Below are 7,846 nucleotides of genomic sequence, written 5' to 3' on the forward strand. Positions count from 1 at the left end.
ATTTTTGATTTTTTTTTTTCCAAAAAATTTAATTTTTGAAATTCCTTGAGATAAATTAATATTTTATAAAATTCAATCCATGAATTTGAAATCATTTTTGGTAATGATTATTTTTCGAAACAACGCACACTCCTTACTACTTTTACACATGACTGTATCTCCAAAAAATAAATGTCTTTTGAATCTAGCCTCTAAAAATAAACCACACCCCTCTGCTACAGCCTGATTGCACCACATTATATAAAATGAAGTTATTTTGCCGCACCCTGTATTTAGGAGTAATTTAAGTCTGGACTTTTGACTATTATAATCAGTATTTTTTATCAAAGGAGATACAATTTATGCAAAAAATATATTAACCATCCATGAAATATTCAGTATTCAAATCTTTTCATCACCAACACTCAAAATATCTCATTTAAAAGTATATATAAGCTTTTATTGTAATCCAAAACTTACAACTTGTACAAAATCAATATGAATTATGTGTTCTATTTTTTAGGCCCGTGACTAAAATTTTTATTTTAGGAATGGATACTAGTGAGCTCTTGGTTATCATTTTGTTTCTAATAGACATTTATTATGAAGATATATTTCCATTTTTGACAAAATATACCAGCTTTATTTTTTTACGCCAATGAGGGTTGTCCAGAAGAACCCCCCCCCCAATGCCTTCCCTTCTTTTAACCCATTATTAAAATTATGAAATTATAATTTGTTAAAAAATACCTATTCAATGTATTTTTTAAATTAGAAAAGAAAAATACGTATTAAAAGCACAGACATGATGAATTAAAGGGCACTTTGTGAGTTTTTTTTTTAGTTTTGATTGAGAGAACTGATTAAACATTTGATTTACAGTTCTTTTGGATTTATTTATTTAAAATCCTACCTTTATCTATAGTAGTAGTAACCACCAATAAAGGGGGTTGCCCCATAAATGGTGATGTTCATAATGATTTATATCCCATAACTATTAATAATAAAAATAATGTTAATCTATTAAATGAAGCAGCCCTTAGCAAACCGCCTTGTCTGAGAGTTTCAATTTAATTGGAATGACATACTACAAATAACGATGGGAGAAAAACGGGATTTAAAAATGTAGCTTACCCCATAAAATGATTTTTAAATATTTATTGTCATTTTAGACGGTTTTGTATCCCGAGATTTAGATAAAATTTGTGTGTTATCTCGTGGTCCCAAGAATTAATTATTATTTTTACAAACGATTGGTTTTTATATCAAGTACTGGAATGCTAAACGATGTCAAAAGCATGAAATCTATGAACATATGTTATAAGAGATACTTACTTATTGTCATTTGTTAATAATTTAGAGCTTTTTCCTTGACGTCATAAATTGCATCAATATTAAAGAAAACGCTATGTTTGGGTATTCAAAGTTGGTATTTTAATACATCAAATCAACAGGTTTCCAATAAATCTTGATAAAACTTTATTAAATAGCTTTTTAAAAAAAGTCTTAATACATATGTTGATTACTACTTGATAGCTATGATAAATATTGATATTTGAATTAAATAAAAGTCATATGTACTGAAAATTCCTAAAAATGGCATGATTTATACATTTGGGGAGGGGGGATTAACATTAACATGGGATAATTAGATAAAAATATGTAATCCTAGGCAAATATAATAGGTAATTTACCATCTACACCAGGGGGCTTTCTTAGTGGTCATTATTTGAGGGGGGAGGATATGTGATAAAAACTTTGGGAGACTTCAGTAACGTTTAGGGAGAAGGTTCACCCCCTCCAAACAAAAAAAGGAGCATATTGTTTATAGGTAGTAATGTTTAAGTATTTTTAATTGTTGGTTCAATTCCGATTCCAATAGTTCACCACTTACTATTTATGAATTTAATGTTTCTATTCTGATAAAACTTGGTAGCTTAGGCCCCCAAAATAAAGAAAAGAAAATTGACCAAGTACCTATTTTGTCACATGAACTTATATGAAAAATATTAATGACAACGTACTATCACGTACGGTACAATTTCTTTTCACCTCCTTGGCTATTATGTTTTGCTTTTGATAATAATATTTAACAAAAAACATTTTAATTTCCAAAGTTTTCTTATATTATTTTATTTTTTGAATGATAATAATTATTTCTGAGGTTTTTTAAGGTAGGAAAGAGAACGACAAGGTCATTGATGGTTGTATGTATGTAGGGACCAACTTGATAGTATCTTCATCACATCCCTGATGCATCATTTGTTCAGACAATCTTCTAATTAAAACGAAAAAAACATTGGATTTTTCTTGATTGACATTATATTTTTTTAATTTTTTCTTAGGTGTCTTATCAATTAAAGAATATAAAATAAGAATAAATGATAATGATTCTATTTTTTATTTTTTTTTCGTCGTCTGAGGCCATCTTATTATATATATTCTGTATATTTTTGTATGCGTTGTTTTACCATTGCTCCAGGGAAATTAAACGTACTTACCTATTTGGGGTTATCTCCCAAGATCTCAGTATCCCGAAAACCTGGGATCACTTTGTTTTTTACTATTGGGAAAATTCCAGGGAAATCCCGATCCATTGAAATTAAATCGTTTTCATCTACTTTTTCGTCGACGATGACAATCGCCATGTTATTGTGAATAGAAATCGTTACCGCGCCATGATAACCGATGTTTTTGGCCTGAATTGGAAGATGTGGACTTGGACTTGTGGTTTCAAGAAGAGGGTGCCACTTCACACACAGCAAATGTTAGAATCGATTTATTAAAGAGTAAGTTTGGTGAGCGTCTTATCTCCAGAAATGGACCTGTCAATTGGCCACCTCGCTCGTGCGTTTTAACACCTCTAGACTATTTTCTTTGGGGTCACGTGAAAGCCCTGGTCTACATCAATAAGCCGTTGACGTTAGAAGAGCTCAGAACAAATATTCAACTCAAAATTGCTGCAGTTTCAGCCAATTTATGCGGAAAAGTAGTCAAAAATTGGGTTCAACGATTGAACTTTGTAAAACGTGCACGTGGTGGTCATTCAAACGACATCGAATTTCATTCATAAATTAACTTGATGTATTTTAACGGCAAATAAAGAAATCGTCGATATCTTAAACCGTTTTTGTTTTATTTAAAAAAAAATGTGAGCGCTGTTAATGAAAAACCCCCTTTATTTTTCATATTTAACAGTACAGATATAGAAAAAAGCTAATATTAGTTTACATAAATATAAGGAACAACATATATAAAAAAAATTCATAGAAAAATGATGTTCTGGTAGTGTCATTGAGGTATTAAAATAAGTTCCCCCAATGACATCAATCCACTTAAATAGTGATAAAAATCTGTCGTATTTTTTAGCTTGCTTTTTTTTTTTTGAGTTGACAAACTGAGGATTGAGTTTTTTTTTCTGAAGCTGTTGTAGTTATAATTTAATACCTGAGTAGGAAACTTACCTTTCTACTACATTCAATTATATTCAAAACCTGATATAATATTTGCTTGCTGAGTTCAGAGTAGAAATGAGGATCTACGTTTGAGTAAGTCTTTCCAATCGTTTTGTTTATTTTCTCCCCCTCCTCGTCAAAGGTGGGTTGTAGCTGATCTAATGAAGCGTCATGACAGCTTAGCTGATATCCTCCAAACATTCTTCAAATTATCTGGGTTGCCATGTTGACTTTGGATTTTTTTTACATGGAGAAAATTTTTAACACATTTTTTTTGTGTTTATATTTCATTAAAAAAATCTGGAATACAAAGTATTCCTTAATGAATCAGCTGCAGTCTTTATTAATTGTATTTTTATATCCATTCTGAGATGAGCACGGGAAATGACAACAGAATTAAGCTCTCGGCAATCCTTCGTGCAAGGATGATTGTGGAAGAGACTGCTTGCCTAGTGGGCGTATCCATACCCACAGCGTACACAGTTCGGAGGAAGATGGATGACTACATCAATCTAGAGAAGCGTTCAGTAGGTGGTAGGAAGATTCATCCATAATTGACCAAGACCATTTTGAAGGCAGACACAACCAAGTCAAAAAGAGTTCATTCAACAGACTTAGATGTGGTTGAAGACAACATTTCAAGATAGTAATGGGGTGTTACAGAAGAACTGAGCACCTGTAAACACGGCAAAAGTGGTACAAAATTCCCTTAGGAGTAACTTGGAGTCCAAGGAGATGCGGCCCCCAGAAGCCCAGACCTGACCCCAGTGGGCTGTGCCTTCTGGGCGCACATTGATTCTAAATCCTATAATATTTGCCCCCTCACCCAATATTGAGCCCTTCTGTTGATGAGTGCTGGTACAAAAAAAGGACGTAAACGTCATAAAGAAGTTCTCCCATTCCTTCAGAAGGAGGCTAACGACCATCATCGAGGCTGAGAGAGGTTATATTGAGTAAATATCTATAAGTTTCAGAGGACATGTTGTCTCAGAAATATATATGGTTATCGTTATTCTATTTATTTGTAAAGATTTATAATCTGCATCCAGTATTTGTAGTACCGGATAAGTATACAACACTAGTGGGCTCTAAATGGTTGACGACGAACCAACTGATAATAGTTATTCTTATTTGTTTAGTTTTTGTTTTGCTTTTACTTAAAGAGCCATCAATCTCCCCCCACTACCTCTTATCTAAACACCCCATCTTATTTACTCTTTATTTCTTCATAACAAGAGAAGAAGTGGCTCTTTCGCCCCTCAAGGCATGTTAAGATATTTCAAATATTTTCTACCATGAATCTATCTTATAACCATAATTATAACCTTTCTTTTCTTTCTTTCTCTATGCCTGGGTATGTAACTGAGATAAAAACAGACAAAAAAAAACAACAACAACATATATTAATGTCTTATAAATCACACCATCTTTTTTTTTATTTTATATTTTGGTGATTTATGAGAAAGGGATCTTTTAAAAATAAGGTTCTTCTTCGTCTAAGGGAGAGAGAAAAAGAGGTTGAGGGAAATATTTTACTCATATCTTGATGAAATAACTAAGACCACTATGTATAAAGCATACATACATAGAAAATAAATTGTAAATAGCAAAGATATATACAAAAAGCAACATATCCCGAGTTTCTAATTTGATTTTACGCCTCTGTAGCTAACTTCTACTTTCTTACAAAATATGACAAAATAAAACTACCATTTTTCTTATGGAAAAAAACATCAATTCTGGAAAAAATGGCACAGATAAAATGAGAACAATTCTTTTAAGCTGTTATGCTTACAAATAGTAAGTAGGTTATAATGAAAACACTATTTATCAACAACTTTATTCCTAATATATATATAATTACTAGACTTAGGACTTTTGAGCGATTTTTGCAGCCAAAATGAGTACCCAAAATATCACAATTGAGACATTTTTATTTAAGAACGATACAGCTGTACAAGGATGATTTAAAATAATTAGTGTCTACAAATCTATCATTGATTTTATATACAACTTTTTGCATAAATGGAAGTTTTGGAGTTCACAATGTGGTGCTAAAGTATTTCTCCTTTGTAGTAAGATTCAAGGATGATTATTGTAGGGTCAATTTTAGGCCAAATTTCCACTTCCTCAAATTAGCTGTATCCGAATCTGGCTCTCTCACATATCTCATCTTGTAATCATAACCTTGATTGCATTATATACATAGTTTTGCTCAACAAAAAAAAAGTGAGCCTAATGAAGGAAGGGGTTTGGATGTGGATTTTTCCTCGGAAATTGTCATCAAAAAATTAAAAAAGAGCTCTTGTTTAATCTAACTAGAATCCAAATTTTCTCTATTTATTTCAGGTAGATGTGAAAAATGAGCAATTTTCAAGCAACAAAGGGCAAAATGAGCAATTTTGTAAGCGATTGAGGGATCGCTCACAAATCTCAAGTATAGTAATTATATACCTACATTTAATGTGCATTTTTATCCCTTTAGCTCCAAATAAAGCCAAGTAGTTGGGGCCCTCTTTAAATCTACAAAAGTTATCATGTAATCCGGGTACCTCGTTGTCAACACATCAGTCATATGATTATTTCGTACCGGATTTAATATTTTTTAAATTTACCATATGGTCACTTTTTCTCGCTATTTTTTCCTGACATTGTCCATATATATATATATATATATAGATGTTGTGTACAAGTTAAACCTTGTATAAGGAAATTGTACAAGTTCAACCAAACCATGAGATGAATGATTTTACATGAAGGATTCGCAGTATTTGGCATGAGGATCATGCAATAATTTAATAATGCATACGTGTTCCATATATTACTGTTGTAATGTTTGACTACTTTAATAGAAATGACTCACATATATGTATTCTGTAGCACATTGTAAAGTTCAAATACTCAGAGTTATAGTACTCATAAATACATAATAACCATGTAATTTTTATAGATCAAAATGAGATGAAAGCATCAATGAATAGCTGTTAATTAGAAGGACCAATGGCCGTTAAATAATATATTTTAAGACGAAAAAAATGCAACTTGTACAATCTGCTTATACAGGTAACAATTAGTTTGGTAATTAGTTACTAATTGAATTACAATATTAGTCACTCCAATTACTAGACAGTAATATGTGCTAGTATTTTATTTTGATCCATTAAAAATACTAATTTATTACTCATGTTTTAGTAGCAATGTAACTTTGAGCAATAGAGACTTTATAATATGCCTTCCCAATTAGTAATTGTCATTAAAAACAATAGACCAAAATGACACTCTTACTAAATTGATAATCTAAAGAATGTTCACTGATTGTATAAACTATTTATCTAAAATTGTTTATCTCATTATATGGTTACAATTTGTAGAGTGTACTTATACAAATTTCAACTTTTACACACTAAATAAATGGCACGTCAACACAAAGACAAACTAGAATGTTTTTTCTCTAAAGTGAGTCTGGATTAGATTTGTATTAATAATTTCATTATCTTCCATTTCTATGTATAAGTTATATTAAGAAAACCTTCAGACGTGCTACAAATTGCACATAAAGATTGTAAAAATTCCGTGAATATTTATAGAAAAAATATGTTAGACTCTATTTTGAAGGTCATATCAGACAAAAAAATAGTATCATAAATCAAATAAAGGCTATGTACTAGGGATTCCCAGCCTTTTGATGACTGCAAAGCCCCTAAGTATATTTTTAGGAGGGGGCATCTAATTTTGGCCGAATTTTTGTGTGAACCTTAAACTTTTACAATTACTACTTTTTTATTTTTGAAAAAACAATTTTGTTGGCAGTTTTGAGGACTTTTTTTATCGAAAATAAAACAATTGATGCTTATTTTTTAATAAAGACATTTCTTGATGACCATATAACCTGGTAGAGTCTTAGACGATGCACTGCTGAGACTCGGTTAAAAATCACTGCTCTACATTTTAATTAATATTCTCGGGATTTCAATCAATTCCATAAATTAGAATATATAGGTCATTTTGACCAAGATTAGCGTATTAAATATTGAAGGGTTCATATATATGAGGCTACGTACTTTCACCATTTACTATTTTGCCACAGGACATTTTGCCTTAATGTATGGAAATGTAAATTAACAATGTTTAGACATCGTTGTTGATTATTTCTGCTTGAAATTAATGTTAATGTAAAACGCACTAAATAACAGGCATACAAAGTTCAAAAGAAGAAGATTATCCCTACTAGGAAGTACAAACGCCTCCATGATTGCTACCACTATTTTACTTATTTTCTTGTATAAAGTGCCTTTGCATTGTGATTAAAAATATCTACCAGAAAATCAACGCATAAAATGGTTGTTTTCTATTGTAAAAAGGATAGACTTGTTCCCCAAAGTTTCATGCATACATATTATCAAAGTCGGACT

This window comes from Lepeophtheirus salmonis, chromosome 13 (genome assembly GCF_016086655.4).
Source record: "Lepeophtheirus salmonis chromosome 13, UVic_Lsal_1.4, whole genome shotgun sequence".
NCBI classification, from domain to species: domain Eukaryota; kingdom Metazoa; phylum Arthropoda; class Copepoda; order Siphonostomatoida; family Caligidae; genus Lepeophtheirus; species Lepeophtheirus salmonis.